We start from the raw sequence: 27,738 nt of genomic DNA, 5'->3' as shown, positions 1-27,738 counted from the left end.
TACATAAAAACTATTAAAAAATAGAAGCAACACACCAATAGAAGAATAAAGTACACGGATAGATATTTAAACCAAAGAAATACACATATAAAAACATATGAAAAGCTATTTGACCTCACTAATAGTTACAAAACACAAACTAAATTTATTATGAGAAATCATATTTCATTTATAGATGTGGTAAAGATTTAAAAGTTTATTTGCACCTAAGGTTGATGCAACTTAAGTGAAACACATGATCTTTGGTAGAAAGAAAATAGCACAGCTATTACGGAGAATAATTTGATAATCTGCATTAAAATTTGAAGTGGGCACACAGTTTGAACCAGCATTTCCACTTATACAGACACACAGGTTTGCAAGCGTTTTGTTCATAAGAGCAAAAACACCAGAAATGAGTTATGTCACAATGAGGGACTTGAGTAAATAATGGTGAATCCACACAGTAGAATATTATTCATAAATAACTTTAAAAAATACTGTATATATCAACCACTACAAAGATACTTAAGTCTGATCCATGAGAGTTTATCTAGTTGGCCTAGGGGACTATGATCCACTCGTAGTGGGGTCAGAAAGTTTGGTTTCACAGCCTTAATAGCAGAGTGCTAATCTCTAGACTTATGTACCTTACTGGGATAAAATGTCAGTTGAACATTTCTGTGATGACACCCAGACCTGGCCACAGACATTTAATTTAATTTCAACGAAACCTCATAATCCTTTCTTTGGAGGTAAGTGCTTCATAAGATAATATCTTCCCATCCCTTACATCAAATGGTTTCTGCTGGGGAGACCCCCATGCTAGCTCAGGATACACTATTCTTCCATTCTCCTGGATTCAAAATACAGCACCAGTCCTTGCCTCCTGACTCTTTCCCATTCACAAAATACAATCAGATTTACGTCTTACTGACTGGCACTATGAAATTCTCTCCCATTTGAAAGCTCCTGCCCAGTCCCCACTGCTCCCACTGACCTTGGCGGTGTCTTCAACAGTGCCAGTTTCTCCCATTTCTACCCATTCCTTCTGAAGGCCAGTTATGATAATGGGACAGCAGACCATTTCCACATCTCTGCATTGCTTTATTGCATGAGACTTACATGCACCTTCGCTGACTCTAACTTCAATTATCTCTGTCTGGTTTGGGGGTTAGGATTAGGAGTGCCTGGTGAGGAGAAAATGACAGTGTTTGGTTTCAGACTCCCAGGTTGGGGTCATCACAGGAAGGAAACATTTTCTTGAATAGGGGAAATAATGTCCCAAATCAATCTCCTGGCTCTTCAGTTGAAGCTGTTTTGCAGTTTGACACCAGATTAGCAGGAGACAAGGCATTAGCTATTTAATTATTTCTGCAAGCTTCTATCTCCTCTTCTCAATGGCCTTTCCATTCCAGGGATTTAAGGACAAATAGACAAACCTGTTACACAGAAACATGTGTAGGATCAGTTCCCCAGTGAGTTGGTTTTATTTAATGTTTAATGAGATTTTAAAATTGGATGTTGCCCCAGAGATCCTCCTATCAAAATAAATAGAACTTTAAACCTTGAGTATGGCTTGTCACTTATTTTTGGAAAAATTTTGCTCAAATCCCAAGTCCCAGAACATGTAGCTTGGAGAAGAGGATCTGCTACTGTTGTTTTCCCTGTCTTGGTTTGGGGTTTTTGGGTCATCAAGTGAGTGGAGAAAGTGGGCATCTACTGCAGGTGAGGAGCCAGGAGAAGTTATCCATTTGGGAGTTGGTGCTGTCCCAGCAGAAACCATGAGTTCTGGTCTGTTTTGCTATGCTGCCTCCACATTCCCCGACCCATCTCCACCTTATGTGTATTGAGCCTTTGTCTTACTCTGCCAGGGCTGAGATAATAAATACAGCAAACTGGTAGTTTCAACAACAGCTATTTATTATCTCATCATTTTGGAGGCAGAATTCCAAAATCAGTGTCAGCAGGATCACAGTTCTTCTAAGCCTGTGGTGTTCTGGTGATGGCTTGTTGACAATCCATACCTCCATCTCTGCCTCCATCACATGGCCATCTTCTCCTTTCTGTCATTTCCTTCTTACTCCTACTGGTCCTGTGTCCAGATTTTCTCTGTATGACTTACAGGGACTCTAGTCCTCTTAGATTATGGTCCACGCTGATTGAATTTTGGCTTACCTTAACTAAAAGGGTCTTCAAAGAGCCTACTAACAAATGGGTTCACACCTGTAGCAGTTTGGTATTGTTTATGAATTCCAAAAATAGATTTTGGATTATGTTTATAAACTGGTCTATTCCTCTGGGCATATTAGATTGTATTAACTTCAGAGGTTTCACCTTTACTTAATTAAAATTTGATTATGGCTTTGATTGGTCCATGTCAGTAGGAAGTAGAATCCTGTCCACCCATTGGATGGGAATACACAGAGAAAATGACATGTCAGAGAAGACAGTTGAGTTTTGATGCTGGAGCCCTGGGAAGTAAGTACACAGAGAAGCATATACAACGAGGAAAGAGAGAAGGCTCCATTAGACATGGCAGAGACCCTGGAAGAGAGATGAGGCATGTGCCTGATAGTTTACAGCTGGCCTTCTGGAGAGAGCAGAGCAGCTGAGCCCAGAGAGAAACAAGCTCTGGGAGAGAGACAAGCCTTATACTAACCTCCAGCTGAGAAAGGAAGGAACCGGGACCAGGAAGCCACAGGAAGAAGAGGAAGACTGAACCCTCACAGAGAGAAGCAGCCGTCTCATGCCAAGACATGGCAACAAGCTGCAGAGGGAAGTAATTTACGCTTTATGGCCTTGAGGCTGTAAGCTTTTACCCCAAATAAATACCCTTACCCTTTATAAATGCCCACCAATTTCTGGTATTTTTCACCAGCACCCTTTTGGCTGACTAATAGAACACCCACAGGAATGGGATTATGACTTGAACACGGGACACAAGTCAGTGCAAAGCAGCCTGTTGCTGATGGTCTTGGATGCAGCTGGGGCTGACGAAGGGGCATGCCAGAGAAGGTGGTTGTGCTGCTGCGTTCAACCAAGTGGAGTGTGGTCAGCACATGGATGTTGCCGAGTCACAGGCAACTGGTTTTGCATATCTATATGCAGAAAGCATTTCAGTCTTTCTGTATTTATGTTTTATTTGACTTAGTTAACAAACTATTGTTAGAATGTAAAATATTTATGTTACACAAAGTATGTGATATGCTCATCTTCCTTCAAAGTAATGCAGTTAAGTAAAGTTCCCATTTTGTGTGTGAATAAAATAATCTGCCTCCAGCTTCACTTTTTACTCTTTTCCCCTATCACTCCCATCCTCGTCTTGCCAGTCACCTTCTATTTTATCCAAGTCATATTGGGCCTGATGGATTAGTGGAACACACATCTATATCATCCCACCAACAAGGCTTACCTACGTTGCTTCCAGAATGTTCTTTCTTCTCTTCTCTGCTCTTCATATATGATCATCATGAAAGGCCCAGACCCCGTCTGTCTCCTTCATGGAGCCTCCCCTTCCACTGTCTTGTTCATAACCTATTTTCAGTCAATGAGCACAACCTTCTTGTAACATGTAATTTTTGTGATCAAGACAAATTCCTGCAGACATGTATTATACTTGCATATTTACCCTGCACAATGCCTGACATAATGTCTTGCATATAATTGTCAACACATTTTTGTTGTTGTTGAACGAATGAACCCAATTCTTTTATGAAGACATTTTTCAATGTATTCTTTATACATATAAGAATACTGATGTTGGTGGCAGACCTAGCTGGAGGTCAGAGAAGAGCTAACCTTGCTTGGTTCATTGGAAATGACGCTGGATAGGACTTTCAATTTTAAAAAGAGTTTCCAATTATCTTAACCAATAGCCAGGATATGCATTATCGTCCTTGTTTGATGAAGCAATGGTAGCACAAAGTCAAATAGTGAATTAGGTAAGTCAGGAGCAACATCTACATGCAACTCAGTGGTTGGCCAATTTAAGTACAACTGAGAACTACCCTTTTCATAAATCCCTAGAGAGTCTGATTCAGTAGGTCTAGGGTGGATTCTTAGGAATTTGAGCTCCTTATTTGATTCTGATGCCAACTTACAGCTGGAACACACTTTCGGACACTTTTCAGGATATCTTTTTTCAGATGGTAGATCACTGAGAAGAGCTGCAGTCCTGTTAAGTGGGCTTCCTCCAGAGCTAGATCAATTCTTTATAGTAGGTGATATACTGGAGGCCTTGACAACCATGCTCCTTGCCTCAGTCAGGGGTTTCTCTTCTCCACTGGCCAAAAGGACATCTCAAGCCATTGACCCACACAGGTGATCCAAGAGAGAGGCTGGACTATTGCTGTACAACTTTGGAACTCACCTTCAGAGTTTCTCCATAGGTATGCCTTTCTCATTGTCTTCCGAGATATCTCCTTTAGTGTGGCTCCTGATTCCCGTCCTATAAGAATTCTTGGATTCACCTTAATTCATGACTTAGATCATTTTTTTCACATCTTCTTATCTAGCTAGATGTATTCTGGCAGTCCTAACACAACTCACCAGATACCCAGAATTAACATTCATAGACCAGCCTTCATTTGAACATGGCCTTGGTGATAAGAACCAACCTTTTCTAACCTTGTACATGCACAACTTCCCTAACAGTATAAATATTTAAATATTTCTTAGACTACCACTCACCCAGTACCCCTCACTTCTCCTGACCTCACCACCACCACACAAACATGGCACAGGAATTCTATGATGGCACAATAGATGCCTATATAAACCTAATTTCAATGGCACCTGCTGAATCTCTGAGAATCCGTCGTTACAGCTATGACTTGAAAAGACAAGCTGCAAGCCATAGTCTCTTGGGATGCTTGCTAGCAGAAACTGAGCCATCAAGAAGACATAAAGCAAAATACATATCTCAGGGGAAAGTAATATAACCCAAATACCATGAAGAAGCAGCAGGAAATGTTTATATTACTCAAAGATAGATTTTACCTAATCATACAGATGAAGAGTAGCAGAATTCCAACCAGGGGCAATTAGGGAAGCAAGTACTTTTGTTGATATTTATATATTTTTCCCTTATAGAAACAGCTGGCTTTTGTTTCTTTTTAAGTACCTTTTTACTCTTTCTTAAAGCTGCTGGCAAATAATGCAACATATTTGGAGAAACTATACAATTGATACGAATCTTTCTATTGACTTTGTTATCAGATAATGGGTAACATTTCAAGTGCAGGCAATCACCAATGTGTGGGTCCTAAGTACTCAGTAGGGGTGCTATATAGCTTTTGGAGATGGTAAAACCCAGCACATCTCTAGTCATGCCAGGAAACTCCTTCAGAACCATTCAGTGAACTTCCTGGAAAAGGTAACTTTTTATCTTGTGCATACCTGAATGCTGCACAACCTACCCCTTAAATCATGGAAGGAAAGAAGGAGCCAGTAGTACAACTGACACCAAACATTGGTATCATGATAAATGACATTCACTAATCAAGACATCATGAAAAACAAGCACTCTCTAATATGTTTAAGTTGAAACATCAAAAAAATACATCAATAAATTATGACATTCTGGCAATCTGTGATGCGCCATGCCAATCCACCCATGAACCAATTTCCTCAAGACCTCAGTGAGGGAAGTGGATGTGGTTCAAGTGATAAGGCCTCTGCCTACCATATGGGAGGACCCAGGTTTGATTCCGGGGGCCTCCTCATGAAAAAGAAGAGAAAGCACACCTGCATGGCGAGCTAGTGCCCACGTGGTGAGCCGAATGCCCACATGGCAAGCTGAATTCCTGCATGAGTGCCCACGTGGTGAGCCAGTGCCCATGCAAGTGAGTAACGCAGCAAGATGATGACATAACACAAGGAAGACAGAGGGGAGAGTCAAGGTGAAGCACAGCAAAAACCCGGAACTGAGGTGGCGCAGCTGACAGGGAACCTCTCTCCATATCAGAGGTCCCCAGGATCTAATCCTGGTGAATCCAGGAGGAGAAAAAATGAGAAGACAGAAAGAGAAAGAGATACGGAGGATCATACAGCGAATAGAAACAGACAGCAAAAATAGCAGGGCGAGGCAGGGGGGTGAAGGGGATAAATAAATAAATAAATCCTAAAAAAAATTAAAGACCTCAGTTGTTTAAAATCTTTAAATGGCCCATAGGGATCCGGAAATAGCTATGGTTTCTTGTTCAGTTGAGAGTTCCACCTCCTGCTAAAATTGCCTGTGCCAAGTTTTCCTATTTATTCATATTTCAGTTCACCTGCATTGATCCTTTTATTAAAATGCTTTTATATCTAAGTAAACTTTTCCCTTTGTTTATTTTTCCTTTTCTTTTATTGTAACTGGCCAGCATAGAGAGCCAACATTTATTGCCACCTTCCAAGTAATTTAAATGTACAATTTGTAAATGGGTGCTTCATATATTCAAAGGCTAGTTACCAATGTGAACTTCTGGAAATTATAAAAGAAAAAAATAATTGAACAAGCCTTAATATTACTGGAATTACAGGTAAGCATTTTAGTTCTTTACAGAAATAAAAGAACAATCCTTTTTAAGTTACCTTAAACCCCGTGGAAGTTCTCTTCTTCACAGAGATATAGATACTGAATTGTTAGTATAACTGGAATAGGGCCTGCACTATTCTTTAGAAAAGTTTATATAAATTATACAAATTGGCTGATAATTTTGGTTTATCTTCTAATTTCCAAATGGTTCAATACAAAAATAATATGCTAGTGTTACAAAGAAGCAGCTTATTTAACTGTCAAATATTTCACTTTAATTATAGCTTTGGAAAAAGTTGTGTGATTATGCCATTGATGAGTAAAACAGACATAATAAGCAGGAATAGAAAGCCTTTATGGTAAATCATATAAAAAATGATTTTATGGTAAATCATTTTTTTTAAATATTTTTTTTAAGTTTTAAAAATTTCCTTTATTCCAGATGATCCAATGCCATTACAGAAATTCCATTACAAGAACCTTCTTCTTGGTGAATATGATGTATCCTTGACATTATTGAGCAAATTGTCACAGTAAATAAGCAAAAAATGAAGCAGAAAGTCCTAGATCCCAAAAAGAAACTGAAATTTAATCTAGAATATGCTTTTAAGTAAGAAAAAAAATTTTTTTGAGGTACTGGGACTGGGGATTGAACCTGGGACCTTGTATGTGGGAAGCTGGTGCTCAAACACTGAGCCACATCACTTCCCCAGGAAATTTTTAGGTACATGAAAAGCAGGATGATGCTTTTGTGGTATTAATTTATATGTTTTTTTTTCCTTTACTGTCATTTTCCCAATAAATTATCCCCCATTCTAGCAACTGAAGAAAAGGGGGCATTGCTTTAAAGGTTAAAAGATAAAAATATTAAATCCTTAGCTTTTTAGTAAGAATAAAATCTGTAATCCGGGTGAAATACAGAAGGATTTAAGATCTATATGTTTTTCACGACATCCCTCTATCAGTCAGGCTTCTACAAGAGAAACTGAACAAGTAGGGCATATACATATAAATATATGTGGATTAGCATTAAGTGGTTTAAGAGCCCTAAAGTACTTTATCATGATATTATTTGTAGATACTGCTATCTTATAATACTCATGAAACACTTCCAGGTGTTAGGTAATAGGATATGCTGATTGGGGTTTGCTTTGAAATCTCCTTTTATGGTGTATCCTGTCGATTGTTTTCTCTGTGCATATTACTATCCATCTCCTTATTCTCCAGTGTGGTTTGGGATAGCATTCCCATTTTTCTACCAAAATTCTTTTTTGATTTTATTTTCTCTCCTGGAGATGTAGAATAAACAGTAAGCTGGACTTAGATAGTAGCAGTCCTCCTGTGGGACTTTTCAAAAATAGGAGCCTGTAGACAAGGGACCATCTAAGACTTCTTTTTTTTAGCAGCAAGGAGCTTGATGAAGAAGATATTGCATGCTGCTTTCCAGCAGAAATGCACCTGACTGAGAGAGCAGGGTTATGGCAATTGTTGAGCATTCTCCACCAAACTCATCTTGTCTACACCTCACCTGGCTCTTGCTTCCGAGCCTAGGAAAATAGTTTCATCGTCCAAGTGATAAACCTTAGGGTCGCCTCCAAGCCTTCATATTTCCTCAGCCTTAATACTGAACGAGGCATGGAGCCTTGTCCGTATCTCCTCTTCCTTCACGAGGGATTGCGTTATGACTTCCACGGGCCCAAGGCACGTTTGTCTTGGCTCTTCCTCTATAACAAACAAACAAAGAAATGAATGAATAAGAAAGTAAAGTAACAATAAAAATCATCACTATGTTGGTACAAAGACAAATATAATCCAGCCTGGATGCCTTATTACATTTTTAGGGGCTTTACGCCTTGTACTTAATGAATGCTTTGGCTTCGTGACATCCGCTTCCTGTTCTCACTGCTGCCCACTTCCCCTCTGCCTTGACTTTTTTTGTGTGGGGGGGTAATTATTTTTATTAAATAATTACCTTGTCTTACTTTTTTTTGTGGGTAATTATTTTTTTTAAATTTTATTGAAGTACATCATTCATAGACAAACATACACAAACAATAAGTGCATAGCAAAAGCTGTGAACTCACAAAACGAACACGCACAGCATCATCTAGGGATCCCACACATCGCCCCACCACCAACACCCCACCACCTGCCATGAAACACCTGCTCTAGATTATGAAAGAACACCATCGAAAGACCACTACAAACCAGAGTCCAGAGTCCACATCACACACCTGGTGCCTCTCCCCAAACCCACCCCACCATTTTATTTTTAAATATATTTTATTACAGATATTATGAACTTACAAAACAATCATATACGTGTAGAATTCTCATACAGCACCCTTCATCAACACAACACACCAAGGTGGAACATTTTTTGTTCACAGACCTTGTTTTAGGACTCATTTTGGTGTAGTCAGAAGGGAGGAATTGTCTGTATTCAAGGGTTTCTCTGTATTCCCACCATGCACAAACATGCATGCACACACAGACTACCCCTTTAAGCCACAGTCACATTTATATATCCACGGTGTGAATTATACACACTATCATGTGTCACCATCGACTCTATTCATTTCCACACTTTTACAACAAACCTTATTAAAAATTCTACACCATTAAGCATCAGCTCCCATTCTCAACCCACATTCTATTTCCTAACAAATTACACTCTAGAGTTTACCTCCGTGAGTTTACTCGTATTTAGTTCAGATTAGTGAGCCCATACAACCTTTTGTGTCTGGTGAAAGATCTTTTGCCCGTTGGAGCAATCAGAGTAAATGATGCAACTGAATCCAACCTGGAAACATTCAACATTCAAAGCAAGGAATTTCTAGCATTGTCTCTCATCTGACTGTTGAAACATAACAAACTTCATATATGCACAAGTGGACAGCACACACACTATCTCTTCCAACTGGTTTCCAAAGAGCCTTCCCCTCTTTATTGATTTTCTTACTTATCTTTCTTCCCTGTACGTGGTCCATGTCTTCTCCATTTCTTTGATCTTTCAAAGTGATTTTCAGTCTTTTGATGGAAGATTTTTTTCTAACAACCTTACTTTGATTTATGTTCATGCCTTTTCTTTTATCTGCAGCCCATAACTTCTATTAAGAAGATGTTTCTAGCAAAAAAGCAATTCCTCCTGGAAGCATACTTGAAAGGATTTTAGAATCCTCCATCGAGTTTGATGAAGTGTGAATAAAAATTAAAGCTTCACTTTCCTCCACTTAAAAACATTGCTCTTCTGTAAATATTGGGCAATCAGCAGCAATCAGGTACGCTGGGAGACAACTTCCATAGTTATTACATGTCTCAAAGATGTCAAAGCCAACACTGAAATATAAGTTAAAGGAGCTTGTTCAAATAGATATTTTTGGTCTGGTTAATTTTCTACTTTTCAATACTTTCTCTTTATATTTAATTCCTACTTTCGTAAAGGATTCATCAACTTCCTGTTTCCTTAGGAAACTCTATGTAACCTATACTTCATTTTAAAAAGGCAGGCCCCACCAGCCTCTTGTGTGTATGCTGGAGGCTTCATTGCATTCGCCGCCAGCGTGCTCTTTATAAACCCTTTTCATTTTATCATGGAATTCTTGGAATTGCCTTCCTTATTAAAATGTTCTCTGAAATCACCCAAGACTATGAATATTTCAGGTTTCAAGATCATTTTCTGTCCTTCAGTCATTGGGGTGGTTTCAATTTATGCCCCAAAGCAAGCTCTCAAATGGCTAAAATCATGCTGTGGCATGTGGAAATGTTCTGGTTCAAAATCCCAGCAGTCACCACTGGGTGACACTCACAGGCTTTTGCTGTGAGCTCCAATATGCGCAAGTACTGGAGGCAGACACCTTCGCTATCACATCTGAATGCAGATCATAAGAGCCCAGAGGCAACAAAAATGAGAGTACATTTTTGCAATTTAGGCATGGCCTGATTTTGTTCAAATCCCCTTTCAAATACCGCTTTCTTCTAGGTTGTTTTATGGATAGGAGCTAGTAGTATTCCCAGATGTGGAATATGAGCTTTGCAAATTCATGTAAACCAACCAAATTCTGTGCTTTCTATTTACTTTTAATAGCAGTTTACTATTAATCACCCTGAGGAATTTCATGGGTATCTCCTGCCTATGTTCTTCCTAAGAATTTTGCCATTTGGGCCCTTGGACCTTGTCTGGATTTATCAATCACACTCTGTTGATCATGGGAGTTGCCACTGCATTTAATTCAGTTCCAGCTTGTTCTTCAGTTTCTGATATTGCCATGATATACTATAGTATTACACTCAATACTTGCATCAAGTTCAAGTTCTCCTTAACCAAACTATGATAGTAAGCTAACCCTGTGGCAATACAGTAAATGTAAATGGGGATCCTTCCACTTGAAAACAAACTGCTTTTGGACCTTTTCTGAGATAGAGAAAAAGGCATTTGTGAGCTCAGTCACCAGTCTCCTTTAACCTGCGATATTTTTTTGTGCCTTGGAAACCATTTCAGGGACTGCTGAGCTATAGGCAGCATTACTTTATTCAAACCTCCATAGTCTATTGTCAGTCTCTGTGAGCCACCTGCTTTTTTCATGGGTCACATGGGGTGATTACACAGAGTCTTCATTGGTACCCGACTTCCAGCTTCTAGCATGGCATTGATTAATGGGATGATCTTTTTTTGCCAACCATGCGTCCTGTAAGTTTTTAAGTTAACAATTTGTGTGGGCTTGGGCAGTTATGGACATGCACATTCAACATGCCTGATCAAGACTGGCCTTAGGACAGACTTGCATGCCATCTTGTTTTACAGTACTAGGTAGAGGAAGAGCCACCCAATTAGGTATAATATCCATCCCAATAATGCATTTCTTTATTAGGAGATGAAGCCACTTCACAGAAAACCTGTTCAAAAGTTATAATTTTCATCCACACTTTCACCTTAATTCCATTAACCCTTGTATCTCTGCATCTTCCCAGTCTAACCCTGGTCTCTTTAGGACCTCACCAGTAGGTTTTGGAATCACAGTGCATTGTGCTCCTGTATCAAGGAGCTCCCCAGTTGTTTCTTCTTCCACACCTCCAGCCATTTTACCTACATGCAAATGGCCTCAGTTCCCCAACTGGGTGTTAAAAGAAAAGGGACCTTGTCTGCCCATTAATCTTCAATTCTTTATCTTGATTAATCTGCTGAAGTAATGCCCCAGGCAATTCAAGACTGGGTTTTTCATGATCATCTTTGCCTCCAGGCTTTAATAATTCCTCCAAACAGGGGCAATACAGTGAACTCAATTAGGGCACTTCAATGTTGGGGACAAGAAAGGGCACGATTGGTCCACCCAACCATGATAGTGTTGCATTAAGACCTTTGTTTATCCCCACCAATTGCTGCTTCATTTATGCCCTTTCTTAATAATCATCTGAAAAACTCAACTTTGTTGGGACAAGTCCCTTGACTCTCCCTCTGACTTTCCTTATGTTCTTGTAAATTATTCTCATTTGCTTATTCTAGATATACACATGATCATACAGAACCATACAATATTTTTACTTTTGTGCTTGACTCATTTCACTCGACCTAATGTTTTTGAGGTTCATTCACATTGTAGCATGCATCAGAACTTCATGCCTTTCTATGGATGAATAATATTCCATTCCAGGTATATACTACACTTTGTTTATCCATTAGTCTGTTGATGGGCACTTGGGTTACTTCTACCTTTGGGCTACTGTGAACAATCCTGCTATGAACATTGTTATATAAGTAACTGTTTAACCTATTTTCAATTCTTTTGGGTACATACTTAGAAACTGAATTCCTGGTTCATTCGACCTCTGAATTCTTTCTAGTGTTTTAGAGATTACTGCAGCTTGCCAGTATACTACTTTGTGTGGTGTCTTTTCTATGTACACTAAGATGATCATTTAAATTTTCCTTTTAATTCTATAATTGTGTTGTTTTACATTGATTTTCTTACTTGAATTACCCGTGCATTCTTAGGATGAATCCCACTTACTAATGGTATATAATTCTTTTAATATGCTGTTGGATCTAATTTTATAGTGTTTTTTAAAAGGATATTTGCATCTATATTTATAAGGGAAATTTTTCTTTACTTTTGATATCTTTATCTGGCTTTTATATCAGAGTAATGCTAACCTCATGGAATGAATTAAGAAGAATTCTCAACTCTTCAATTTTGAGGAAGATTTTGAGAAGAATTAATGTTAACTCTTCTTTGAATGTTTGTTAGAACTCACCAGGAAGCTATATGGCCATGGACATTACTTTCTTGGGAGGTTTTTGTTGTTGTTTTGTTTTGTGTTTCCCCCTGAGTCCCAAAGAAATTACCAATTTGTGATTTGGGTAATTTAGCCATTTAATTTTTTTTGTCTATTTTTTAATATATATTTTCCAGATATGCTGTGGACTGACAAAACAATTATGTACATGTGTGGAATTCCCATATAACAGCCCTCTATCAACATAGTACATTATTATGGAAACTTGTCACAGAATATAAGAAAACATCATCAAACTATTACCAATAAATATAGCATACATTTATATTTTTTTAATATATTATATATATAATTTTTAATATATTATATATATATATTTTATATATTATATTTATACAAATATAGTCTATAGTATACATTTGGCATATTTTTTCCATGCCCTCCTCTTATTATCATAGTACATCTTTGGCATTGATACAAGATTATTACAATATTGTTGTTAACTATAGTCTATAGATTACACCAATTGTATTTTTCCTGTGCTTCTCCACATTCTTATCACTTTGCAATAGTTACATACATTTGTTCTAGTTCATAGAAGGACATTGTTGTATTTGTACTATTAACCACAATCCTCATCCACCTATGAATTCATTGTGTTATTCAGCCCCTAGATTAGTCTCTAGCTTTCTTTCAATTGATATTTATATCCCTAGACTACCCTTTTGGTCACAATCTCATTTATAAAGCAGCTACACTAGTTCTACTCACTATAATGTGTTACCATCAACTCTATCCATTTCCACACTTGTAAAATCAAGTTAATTAAAATTTTCTCAGCACTCCTCTTATCTCCTATAACCTATACTCTAGGGTTTAACTCCATGTATTTATACTTCATATCTAGTTCGTATTAGTGAGACCATGCCATACATGTCCTTTTGTGTCTGGCTTATTTCACTTTAAATAATGTCTTTAATATTCACTCATGTTATCATATGTGTTCAAATTTCATTTCTTCTTACAGCAGTATAGTATTCCATAATATGTATATACCACATTTTGTTTATCCATTCATTGATTGATGGACACTTGGGTTGTTTCCATCTTTTAGCTATTGTGAATAATGCCTCTGTGAACATTAGTGTGTAAATATTTGTTTCCATCACAGTTTTCAGTTCTTCTGGATATATTCCTAGTGGAGGAATTGCTGGATCATACAGCTTCTTGAGGAACCACCAAACTGTATCCCACAGAGGGTGCACCATTGTACATTCCTACCAACAGTGAAGGAGTGTTACTATTTCTCCACATCCTCTCTAGAGCTTATTGTTTTCTGTTTTTTTTTTTTATAATGGCCTTTCTAGTTGGTGTGAGACATTATTTCATTATTGTTTTGATTTGCATTTCCCTAAAAGCTAGTGATATTGAACATTTTTTTCATATGCTTTTTGACCATTTGTATTTTCTCTTTGGGAATAAGTACATATAAGTCTTTTGTCCATCTTTTAATTGGATTCCTTGTTCTTTTATTGTCGAATTTTATGATCTCTTTATATAGAATGGAAATCAAACCCTTATCCAATATGGGGTTTCCAAATACTTTCTCCCATTGAGTGGACTGACTTTTCACCACTCCCATTGAGTGGACTGATGAATTCCTTTGAATTACAGTAGGGTTTAAATTTGAGGAGGTCCCTTTTATCCATGTTTTCTTTTGTTGCTAACGCTTTTGTTTTAAGATTTAAGAATTCACCACCACCACCAAGTCTTGAAGATATTTCCCTACATTTACTTCTAGGAGCTTTATGGTTGTAGATTTTATATTTAGGTCTTTGATCCATTTTTGACCATAAATGTGAGGGTCTGTTTCTGAACCATCATTTCAGTTCCATTGGTCTATGTGTCTATCTTTATGCCAATACCATGCCCTTTTTGCCACTGTGCTCGGTAATATGATTTAAAGACTGGAAGTGAGAATCCTTCAACTTTGCTCTTCATTTTAAAGATGTTTCTGGCTATTCAGGGCCCCTTACACTTCCAAATAAATTTAATGATTGTGTTTTCCTTTTCTTTAAAAGACACTAGTGTGATTTTTATCAGGATTGCATTGAATCTCGTATCAAATTGGGAAGAATTGATTTCTTAACAATATTTAGTCTTCCAATCCATGAGCACAGAATATTTTTCCAATCATTTAGGTCTATTTTTATTTCTTTCAGCAATGTGTTGCAATATTTTGAATGTAAATATTTTGCATCCTTGATTAAGTTTATTTCTACTAAATATTTGATTCTTTTAGTTGCTTTTGTAAATGGATTTTTTTCCTGACTTCCTGCTCAGAGTGCACATTACTAGTGTAAAGAAGCACTACTGTTTTGCACATATTAATCTTGTATCACTGCCACTCAGCTGAAATTGTTTATTAGCTCTATCAGCTTTGTTGTATATTTTTCGGGACTGTCTTGGTATAAGAGCATATCATCTATGAATAGCAAAAGCTTAATTCTTCCTTTCCTATTTAGATGCACTTTATTTCTTTTTCATGCCTGATTGCTCTAGCTGGAGCCTCTAGCACCATATTAAACAAAAATGGTGACGTGGCTGTCCTTGTCTTGTTCAAAATCTCAATGGGAAAACTTTAAGTCTTTTACCATTGAGTACAATGTTAGTTGTGGGTTTTCCATCAATGTCCTTTATCATTTTGAGAAAGTTTCCTTCAATTCTTATCTTTTGTAGTATCTTAATCAAGAAAAAAATGCTGTATTTTGTCAAATGCCTTTTCTGCATCAATTGGTAGGATCATGTGAATTTTCTCTTTTGCTGGGTTAATGTGGTGTATTACACTGATTGGTTTTCTTGTGTTGAACCACCCTTGCATGTCTGGTATAAAATGCAATTGATCATGATGAATAGTTCGTTTAATGTGTTGTTGGATTTGGTTATCAAGTATTTTATTGAGGATTTTTGCATCTGTATTCATTACAGAAATGGGTCTGTAATTTTCTTTTTTCACAATACTTTTATCTGGCTTTGGTAATAGTGTGCTATTGGGTTCATGAGTGTATTTGGTAGTGTTCCTTCTTGTTCAATTTTTTGGAAGTGTTTGAGTAAGATTGATATTAAATCATCTTTGAATGCTTGGGAGAACTCCTTTGTAAACGTTTCTGGTCCTAGGTTTTTAATTTTTTGTTTGGTTGTCTGGTTATTTGTTTTGGTGACTGTATCAATCTGTTTGTGATTGCCTTGTTAAGGTCTTGTATTTCTTCTAGGGTCAGTGTAGGCTGTCTATATGTTCCTAGGAATCTTTCCATTTCATGTACATTGTCCAACTGGTTTGCATACATTGTTCATAGTATCCTCTTATGATCTCTTTTATTTCTGCATAGTAATGTCCCTGTTTTCATTTTTATTTATTTGCATCTTCTATCTTTTTTTCTTTGCCAGTATAGCTAAGGGTTTGTCAATTTTGTTAATCTTCTTGAAGAACTACCTTTTGATTTTGTTAATTCTCCCTGTTTTTGTTTGTTTTTACTGTTGTTGTTCTCAATTTCTTTTATTTCTGCTCTGGTATTTATTAGTTCATTCCTTTTGTTTTCTTTGGGAATAGTTTGCTGTTCTTATTCTAATTCCTCCAGCTGTTTAATTAGGTCATTGATTTTAGCTATTTCTTCTTTATTAATGTAAGCATGAGGATTATAAATTTCCCTCTCAGCACTGCCTTCACAGCATCCCATAGGTTCTGATATATTTTGTTCTCATTTCATTCATCTGGAGATATTTATTAATTTCTTTCCAATTTCTTCTTTGGCCCACTGATTATTTAAAAGTGTGTTTTTTATTCTCCATATATTTATGAATTTTCCCTTTTTCCACCTGTTGTTGATTTCCACCTTTATTCCATTATGATCAGAGAGAGTGCTTTGTATAATTTCATTCTTGTTGAACTTACTGAGATTTGCTTTGTGACCTAGCATATGGTCTATCCTGGATAAAGATCCACGAGCTCTTAAGAAGAATGTATATCCTGCTGTTTTGGTATGCAATGTTGTATATATATCTATTAGGTTTAGTTCATTTAGCATGTTATTTAAACTCTTTGTTTCTTTATTGATCCTCTGCCCAGATGTTCTAGCCAATGTTGAGAGTGGTGTATTGAAGTCTCCAACAATTGTAGAGATATCTAATTCTCTCTTCAGTTTTACCATTGTTTGCCTCATGTATTTGGGGCATTCTGGTTGGGTGCATATACATTTATGGTTGTTCTTTCTTTCATGTGAATTTCCCCTTTTATTAATATGTAATGTCTTTCCTTGTCTCTAATAATAGTTTTGCATTTAAAGTCTATATCATCCAATATAAGTGCATGTATTCCACCTTATTTATTTATTTATATATTTATTTATTTAGGTTTCTGCATGCCTGTAATATCTTTTTCAAGCCTTTTACTTTCAATCTATTCGTATCCTTGGGTCTAATGTGAATCTCTTGTAGACGGCATATAGATGGTTCATATTTTCTTATCCATTCCACCAGTCTGTGTCCTTTGATTCTGGGGTTTACTTCATTAGCGTTCAATGTTATTATTGTAAAGGTAGGTCTTCATCTATTTTGACTTTTGGGTTTTATCTGTCATATTTCATTTTCACCACTCTTTTTACACTTTGAGTTACTTCTACTGATATTATCTTCATTTCTAGACTCTCTTCCAAGCCCCCCTCCCCTATCTTTTCTTTTTAGGCTGCAGGACTCCCTTTAGTATTTCACGCAAATCTGATCTCTTGGTTACAAGCTCCCAGTTTCTGTTTATCTGAGAATATTCTAAACTTGCCCTCATTTTTGAAAGACAATATAACAATCTTGGCTGGCAGTTTTTCTCTTTCAGTATCTTAAATATATCATACCATTGCCTTCTTGTCTCCATGGTTTCTGATGACAAATCAATACTTAACCTTATTGGGTATCACTTGTATATGAAGCATCACTTTTCTCTTGCTGTTCTCAGAATTCTCTTTGTCTTTGGCATTTGACATTCTGATTAGTAAGTGTCTTGAAGTAGGTATATTCAGTTTTATTTGGATAGGAGTACATTGTTGTTTCTTGAACATGGATATCTATGTCTTTCCATAGAGTTGGGAAATTTTCAACCATTATTTCTTCAATTTTCATTCTGTCCCTTTCCCTTTTCTTCCTCTTCTGGGACACCCATGACATGTATGTTTGCATATCTTTTGTTGTTATTTAGTTTTCCGAGACCCTATTCAATTTTTTCCATACTTTATCTGTTCTTTTATGTTTGCTTTTGGAGGCCATGTCTTGAAGTACACTGATCCTTTCTTCTGCCTCCTCACATCTGTTGTTATATGCCTCCAGTGTATTTTTTTATTTCATTTATTGCACCTTTCATTCCTGTAAGATCTGCTGTTTTACTATAAGCTTCCAAATTCTTCTTTGTGATCACTCACTCTCTTCTTAATATCCTTAATCTATGTAACTATCTCATTGAATTTATTAAGGAGATTTGTTTGAACATCTATGATTAGTTGTCTCAACTCCTTTATGTCAACTGGAGGCTTATCTTGTTCCTTGGACTGAACCATATCTTCCTATTTCTTGGTATGAATTGTATTTTTTGTTGTTGTCTTGGCATTTGGCTTACTAAATGTTTTTATTCTTGGCACAGTTTCTTTCTTTAGTTTAAGACTTTCTTGCCCTTTCTCCATTGCTGGTAGGAGCAGAGGATGTAGATGGTACTGTATAGTCTGAAGGCTGATTCTGCTTGCATAGTCCCAGGAACCAGTGAAGCTTCTTCCACCTTTCTCTTCTGCCAGGGCAAGGGATGGACCCACAGCTGTGTGTAGTATTCCAAGATGTGCAGGCCAAGACTATCTGTAGTAGCCCATAAAGACTGATGAAGCTTCACAACCTTTCTTCCCCATGTAGGGCAAGGATGGCTCTTCAGGCACGGGAAGCAAACTAAACCATGTGGGTCAAAACTGACCACAGTTGCTTAGATGGATCGACATATCTCTGGTTCCCCTCCTTCCCTGCCTGGGTGGAGAAAGACCCTCCAGAATACCCAACAATATAATCTGTGTGGGCCCAAAGTGCCTGCAGTTGCTATGAAAAGCTGAGGGAGTACTGTCCTTTTTGTCCTTTATGGGTGAGGATGGAACCACAGGCACCCAACAAACTATTCTGTGCAGGCTGAAAACACCTACAGTTGCTCAGAGAGGCTGAGGAAACACAACTCCCTTCCTATCCTATTGGGGGACAGGGATGGACCTACAAGTATCCAAATACCCAGTTGGTGCAGGCTGAATGCACCTGCAGTTGTCCAGAGAAGTTGTGGTAACACTGGCTCCCTCTTGTCCTATCTGGGGTGGGGGTGGAGTCACAGGTGCCCAACAGTCCAGTTTGTGCAGGTCAAAAGTGGCTTCAGTTCCCCACAGAAATTGAAGAAACACCAGGCCCCTCCTAACCTATGCTGGGGGTAGGGTGGGGTATGAAATTGAAGGCACTCAACAAACCAGTGTGTGTGTGAGCCTAAAGCATCTGCAGTTGCCCAGAGAGGCTGGAGAAACACTGGTTCCCTCTTGTCCTTGGGTGAGGGTGGAGCCATAGGTGCCCCAAAGTCCAGTTCATGCAGGCCAAAAGCACTGAAGTTGCCCAGAGAAGCAGGGGAAACCCCAAGCTCCTCCTATGCTATGCAGGTTGGGGTGGCAGGGTGGGGATGGAATCAAAGGCCATCAACAAACTGGCCTTTGTGGGCTGAAAGTCCCTGCTGTTGCCCAGAGAGCCGAGGAAACACAGTTCCCCTCCTATCCTATTAGGGGGCAGGAATGGAGCCCTAGGTGTGCAATTGTTCAGTTTGTGTCAGCCCACAGCACCTGCTTTTGCCCAGAGATCCTGGTCCAGGAACCCCCAACTTCCTCCCTGTCAGAGATGGTGTTGGAGCCTAGGCTAGACCTGCATTCACATCTGGGTGGAAAGAAGCTGGTTCCTACCATCACTGAGATTTTCAACCAGCCCCACTTCCCCTAACATTGTGATGAAATTAAAAAGATGGCTACTGCCCTCTTTCTAACTTGGACAGGTTTGAACTTCAGCTGATCTTAGTATTATACTTTAGCCAGCCAAAGTTTCTAATCAGTAGCTGACATTAGTGTGCAATTGTCTTTTCCTCCCCCGTTTTGGGAAATGGAGCTTCCAGCTCCAGCTAGGGACTAGCTCCAGAGGCAGTTCGTGCTGCTGGTGGAGGATGGGCACTGGACTCCACAGCATGGAGTGCTCTACTCAAGCAACTTCACTGTGGATGGGCAAACTGCTTCTTCTATTCTTTCAAGGATATTGAAAGATGCTCTTCTGGTCTCCTGGGCCCTTCAAACAGGTTCTTCAAACAGCTCTCGGTGGTTACTAATTGCCCTGTAGGATGAGCTGACTTTGGAGCTCCTTACTCTGCTGCCATCTTGCCCTGCCCACCAATTATTATTTTTCATAGAATTTGTATCCTGCATTTGATAATTTATCTTATTCATTCTAATAGCTGCATTAATGATTCCTTAGATTTTTCTACTTAGTTATGCCATCTGTAAATAGGAGCATTTTTACTTTTTTCTTTTCAAATTTTTTGCTTTTTTTCTTTCTTTCTTTATTGCATTGGTTAAAACTTCCAGCACAATGATGACTAGAAGCAGTAAGAACAGACATCCTTACATCATTTCTAATCTTAGGGGAAATCACTCAGTCTTTTACTATTAAGTATGGTTTTGGATTTATTTGTTTGTTTTGTTTTAAATAGATTCCTTTATCAGGTTGAAGAATTTCCTTGCTTTTTCTAGGTAGCTGGGAATTTTTATGATGGATGGGCAATGGACTGAGTCAAATGTTTAGTTTGCATCTATTAATATGATCTTGTAATTTTTTTCTCAATTATTCTTTTAATGTTAATGACATTCTAGCTCTTTCTTTGTTTGAAAATCTCTAACATTTCTAGTTCTGTATTCCCAAGGCAGAATCCCACAAGCCTTTCTTGCAACTTTAGCATGGTATTGTATCATAGACTCCAGGAAATAGACACCCATTCTCCAATTCATTAAGAAATGAGGGCAGGCAGAGGACAGAGTCTGCAGGAGACCCATTTCCTTTATGTTCCTGGAACTGGTGGCAGCTCCTTCTTCCTGGACCCAATCTGCAGTTTACTTCTGAAGGGTATTTGTTAACTTTCCTCATGATTTCTGCAGTATGTCTCTCTGTGGTGTTCCTGGAAGTTACTGAGCTTCATAATATCCTTCAATTTATCTCAGGCAAATTTTATCTTGGTGGGTTCTGATTTTCTTCACAATTGTATATAGATGCCCTGAATATTTTTGTACTTTATTTTGATGTGAATATGTAGAAGTTTGAAAGTTGAATACTCAAGAGTGAGATTATTATGCAGTGCACATTGATTTCGAAAGGGCTTGTTTTTGTTGTTTCATATCATTCCCATGTGTATTGACCACCCTTTTAATCCAGTTGATCTGATGGGTGAGAAATTGTAACTCAATGTGATAGTAATTTGTAAGACTTTGAGTAAAAAATGAAGCTATGCATCTTATATATGTTTATTGATTATTCACATTTACTTTTATATGAGATCCCTGATCATGTTTGTACAATTTTTAATTGGGTTGTTTCTCTTTTCCTTATTGGTTCAAAGGAGTTCTTTTTATTTCCCTTTTGTATTATATACATAGAGAGAGTTCAAAATTTTCCTCACCATTTGTAAATTTTCATGATCATAATTGTGTTTTTTAAGGAATATAGTTTTAAATATAATTTAATCAACTTTATAAATATTTTATAATTAATTGATATATATTTTAAAGAAATCCTTATCTACCCCTGTATTATAAGGATATTTTCCTGTATTTTCATCTTAATGTTCATAGTTATTTTACTTTAACAATTAAGTCTTTAACTAGAATTATGGGTTTTCCTTCTTTTTCATTTTCTTCTCTCATTGTTTGGAAGTTAAAATGCTTTTATTTCTATTATTTTAGTATTTAACATTGAAATTGTAGAGCCATACTTATTTTAAAATTAATTAGTGTCTTTAAACCTACTCTGAAATACAAGAATATTAGAGAAAATTGACTCCAACTTCTCCTCATGTACATACTATCTTCCAGTGCATTATTTCTTAACTTTTGTATTAACACAAATTTTTATTTGTTATTATCACTTTCATTAGTTTATACAAATAGTATTTAAATTGTCTTACAGATAGTTTGTCAAGGGGCACAGTCCCTAACTGGACAGTTATTGTCTCCAATATCAAAGAAAGTTCAATGTCTTTTGCTTCCATGTGGCTGTAAAAAAGTCTGTAGCAGATTTTATGGGGTCTGGAATTTCTTAGCATTAATAATCAATAATCTAAAAAATCCTGAGAATTGATATGCCCTTACTTTAACTTGACTTCTTCCTCAAAGGGTGTTACGCAAGAGTTGGCCTGGCCATTCATCCCATCATTAAATATGTACCTGAAAGTGGATGCTTAGGTCAAGATCACTTATTCAAGATGACTTTGGAGGATTTAAAGCAAAATTCCACAAAAGCAACTCTTGTCCTCTTGTTAAAAAACTGGACATTCACAACATTTAAAAAATTTGTGGTTTGATATATTTTGCATTTTGGACCCAGCTATGTACACATTTTAGTATAGAACTTTGCATTTCTGGCCCAATGTTATTATTACTGTCATATAATTTTACAATTAAAACCTTTTTTTTTTCAATCATAAGAAGAACTGCTGTCTCAAGCAAGCATGGAATTGTGCCATCTGTGTTCTCCACGGCTTCCTTTTTGTTTGACAGAATCCCATTGACAAACATGGTGAATAATGAAGAGGAGGGCAAACAGGAAGGATGCAGAGCTCAGGCATCTGTTTCCACAGCAAATGTTAACAGACTTCCCACCAGACAGAGTACAAGGAGATCTTGAGGTTTGCAGTTCTGTGTGATATCTTCTGCTATTTTATGCTTATCTCAGAATTCTTGATTCCACCAAGATAAATTATAGTCCAATAGTACAGCCAGCTCTTCCTGCACTTAAAATCAGCTAGTGTTTATCCATAGTATTTACAGAGACAATTTTATTATGTTTTGTCATATAGTTGTCATTAAAATGCAACACAGTATGCATATTCACTCTATAGCTATGTCAAAATGTATACATCCAGGTATTCGGTTTCCAAGTTGATTCAACCTTTCATGTAGTACATGATAAAATATATAAACCTAACTTAGTTTGTGTCTGAAGGAAAGCTCTTGATGGTCTTCATGTTTTACTTAAGCACCCAGATATCTAGAATTTGACACTGACTGGTAAATGTTGATAAATTGAGATGACTTGTGGTGCCTACCTGAACAACTCTGGCAAGTAGATTTGATCTTTTCTTTGGCTTATTTTTTCACTAACTGAAGACATTAAAGTCCACGATTGTCTCTTTTAACCAGATCTCAATGGAGAAAAGCATAATTTGTGAATGCCCTTATATAATCACTGGCTGTTGGTTAAGTGAAATCAAGAGACCCAGGCACAAAATCAAATACTGCAATAAAATTGCCTAGGAAATTACACTGAGGAAATAGTGGTGTAAGTCTATTTGGACCCAGACTAGATTCAGGTCCTTTTGAACAATCTGAAATGTCTTCCTCAAGGTGGTCAAGAAACATGTGTTAGAAGGATCATATTCCTGATCAAAGTTATCTCGAATTAGTGAAATACACAATATAATGTAAAACAATAGAAAACAAAATGTCCCAAGAGGCAAAGAGAAATATTTTTAAAATTCAGATGCATCTTCAGTTCTCGTGACATAGCTTTCCATATTAAGTAAAAGGAGTTGGGGAAATAGTCACCTTTGTATTGGTACCTAACTGAGGAAAAGGAAATGGTCCATTAATGTGGAAGTATGGAACCTGTGACAAATGTTGTTGAGTGTCAAATAAAATGAGGATGGACAAGCCCACTGTGTCTGTGGCAACATCACAGTCATTTGTAACCCAGCCAAGATTAATTTCAGTTAAGTGGTGCGAATAGAAGTCTCTGGAGCGAGCTGAGAAATGATTAAAAGATAAAGAATTAGAGCACTCTGGTCAGATGTCTATTTTGAGAATTGATACATGAATGAAAACAAAGAATCAGGGCAGTTGAGAAGTTGAGAGTTTCAGGTAATTATTTTAGGATGCAAAATTATAAAGGAAGTCTCTATATTCAACTGCAAGTCAGTCTTACATAAAAATGGGAATGCCAATTTACTTTTTTTGAGGAGGAGGAGGTGTATGAGATTGAATCTGAGATCTCATATGTGGGAAACAGGAACTTAACCACTGAGCTATACCCACTCCCTCTAATTTTCTTTTAAATTTCTTCTTAACTACCTTCAGAAATGTGGTTCAAATATGTGTGTGGCTGGATAATATTTTGAAGTAATTATCTATTTTTTTTCTTGTTTCCCTTTTTTAGTTACTCCCAAGTCAAGCTTATAGAAAGCTCTGTAACCACTGCCCCAGGGGAAAGACTGAAAGCAGAAATACTTTATGAGATAAATTAACACACCCCAGATGTTTACTAACACTACTTGCATGGAACTAATAACTATTACAAAAGTAATTATCAAATGATTGTTTATTATTTTTGCCATCCTACTTATCACAATCCTGTTTTGGTGTTGTCTAATTTGTTGCCTTTTTTCCCCAAGCTCCATGCACAAACAGGACATGTCATATGTTAGGCACCCAGCAGATGTTCATTAAATGAATGAGTGGATGAAAGAATGAATGAAAACACATGTCTGGCTCAGAGTGGTGAGAAGATTCAGGGCATAGAATGTTTTGGCCATACGCCTAAAAGAAAACGTTCTCTCTAATCCTAAAAATATCATTAATGCAGGGATGGGGATGGGACTTGTATCAGTTTCCTAGGACTGCCAAACCAAAGTACCACAAACTGAGTGGCTTAAAACAACAGAAATTTATTGTTTCTGGGGGGTGGGACGTCGACATCAAAGTTTCAGCAAGACTGCACTATCTCTGGAGGCCACAGGTGAGGCTACTTCCTAGCTTTGGCCAGCTTGATGGTTCTTGGTGCCCTTAGCCTATAGCTCCATCGTTACAATCTCTGTCTCCATCTTCCTATGGCCTTCTTCCCTCTTTAAGTCTAATCCTAATCCAGGATTACCTCCTCCTAACTTAACTGCATCTGCTAAGACTCTATTTCAAAATAAGGTCCCCTTCTAGGTTCTCTTGGGACATGAATTTGGGGGTCCACCATTCAACCCACTACAGGGGTGACCAAAGAGCAGAGGATTTGGGATCTGAAGACAGAGGGGACCTGCTTTACTAACAGAAGTCTAGAGAGAGCAATTGCTGTGTATTGTTCTGGCACTCAGAATACAGACTGAAATAAAATTTTCCAGGGGCCTTGTGCCAAGAATAGCAGCACAGCAGGAGAAACCCAACCTGCTGGAGTAATCCTGCAATCAGAGAGGAGCTGGAACTGGAAGGATAGGAAATTCTGAAGAGGCCAAAATTGATTTCCACAGTATAATGAGATATAGAATTGAAATGGAAATTCAATTGAGTCATTTATTAAAAATAAATAGAGTTTTATATGTTGCACAGCTGGGTTCATGAACTGAGATTCACATCCATCTCAAGAGCCAACTGTTATTTATTTCTATTGAGATAATTAGTCAAGTAGAAATCAGAGTTTGGCAATGGAAAAGAAAGACTAAGCCTTGGCCAATCATCATTAATGCTTTTAAAAGTGTAGTTTTAGGAGAGTGGTGGTAAGGTCTTCTGTTCATGTTTCAGGGCCAGTCACTGGATCTTCCTTTTACCCAGATATCTATGTTTGACTCTTTCATTTCCTTCAAGGCTTTATGCAAAATCTTACTTTCATATTGAACTCTACTCTGACTGCTCCATTTAAAGTTCAAATTCAACACCATGCTGATCATTTCAGTTTCCTAGTTTTTCCTTTCTTCCTAATAAAACTTACCACCTCCCAAGATACTGTAAAACCCATTATATATTAGATTTAAGATTCATCCTTTATTGCCTACTGAATGTAAGTTCCACTATAGGAGGGAGCTCTTGACTGTTAATTCCCTGATATAAACATGTATACAAGAGCCTAGAACAGAGCTTGACTCAGTGACTATTTGTGGAATAAATGATTAATAACTCACTATGTTGGCTACAGGTCCTCCCCTACATAGCTGGTAGGAATGTAAAATAATACAAACAATATGAAAAGAATTAGAAATGTGCATATACTACAAATATACTCAGATATTTATAGAACATTACAACTACTAGGAGTTTCTTGTGCATTCAGGTAGCCTATGCAAACATACACACACACACATACACTTCTTAAAATAAGTGATTGAGAACATTTTACTTTGTTCTTTTTTTCTTTTGCAAAGCCTTTATTTCACATCTATCCATACATCCTCTTTCTTTTTAATAATTTCATAACTTTACACCAGTCCCCTTATTTAAAATTGTAATATTTTGTTATTAAAATCACTATTGTAGACCTGAATGTCTGCGGTGGGTGATAGCTGAGGTCAGAGAAAAAATGTGCCACCAGACTATGAATGGTTTCTTACAACATTGTAAGAATATTTACATGTATTCTTTTTTATATTACTGTATTTTTTTCCCTTATTTTTAAAGACACTTTAGATTACATAAATGTTACACTGAAAATATAGGGAATTCCTATATACCCCATCCCCTCCCCCTCTCACATTTTCCCCATTAACAACATATTTCATTAGTGCAGTGCATTGGTTACAGTTGATGAACATATACTGAAGCATTGCTACTAACCTGGTCCATAGTTTAAACTATGGTTTATACTTTGCACAGCACAATTTTGTAGGTTTTGACAAAATGTAAAACGGCTCATATCCATCATTTCAATATTAGGCAGAACAACTCCAATGCCCTCAAAATGCTCCATGTTACATATTTTTCCCTCTCCCTTCCCTCAGAACCTCTGGTGACCACTATTCTTACATTACATATATTCTTAAGGTAAAGGGGGATGATGGATCCAACTTTATTTCAAAAGTATTTCTCTGGTTATTATGCTAAGACTAGAATGTGGGGTTGTATCTACCAGGGTTTGGGCAGGAAAAGAAATGGCACAAGCAACTTGGGTAATTTGAGAAAAATTGAATTTTAAGTAATATGTAGGAAATAGGGAAACCACATAGAGATAAGGCTAGCAAGAGTTTCAGCAATATGGTGGCATTGGAAGGACATTACTACGCACAAGACTGAATAATGGGGAAGGAAAATCTCACTAGAAAGTTTTGTGGGGAAGGCACCCGTTGATGAGAGTATCATCCTTTGGTTGAGAAATGCAGAACCCGATGGGTGCTCTAATAACCTAAGCAATGGCTCCAGGAGATATCAGGTCTTAATCCCTGGAAACTGTCAATGTTAACAAAACGAAAAAGGGTGCTTGAGGATGTGATTAATGATATTGAAATGGGATAGTTATCCTTGATTATTGCAGAAGATCCTAAACATAATCACAAGTGTCCTTACAGTAGAGAGGTATAGGGAAATTTGACACACAGTGGAGAAGAAGATCTGAAGACAGAACACAGAGAAATTTGAAGCTGCTGGACTTGAAGACTGGAGTGATACAGCCACAAGGCGAGGAATCTTGGCAGCCTCCAGAAGCTTAAAAACTGTTGTAAAAATCCAGGGAACAGGTATTGGAAGCCTCACTAAACTGACTGCATGGAAGGTTAGATTCTGGATGTATGTTCATTCTTAGGACATCAATACACGTCATGTTGAGAAATAATTAATTGAAACTGACCCAGGACTGACACAGATGTTAGAATTAGCAGAGAGGAACATTAAAATGATTATTATAATTGCGTTATATATGTTCAAAAAGATAAATAGAGACATAAATGACATGAAAAAGAA

This window comes from Dasypus novemcinctus, chromosome 8, assembly GCF_030445035.2.
Source record: "Dasypus novemcinctus isolate mDasNov1 chromosome 8, mDasNov1.1.hap2, whole genome shotgun sequence".
NCBI lineage: Eukaryota > Metazoa > Chordata > Mammalia > Cingulata > Dasypodidae > Dasypus > Dasypus novemcinctus.
The sequence above is the reverse complement of the archived record's forward strand: the minus strand, read 5'-3'. Positions refer to the sequence as shown.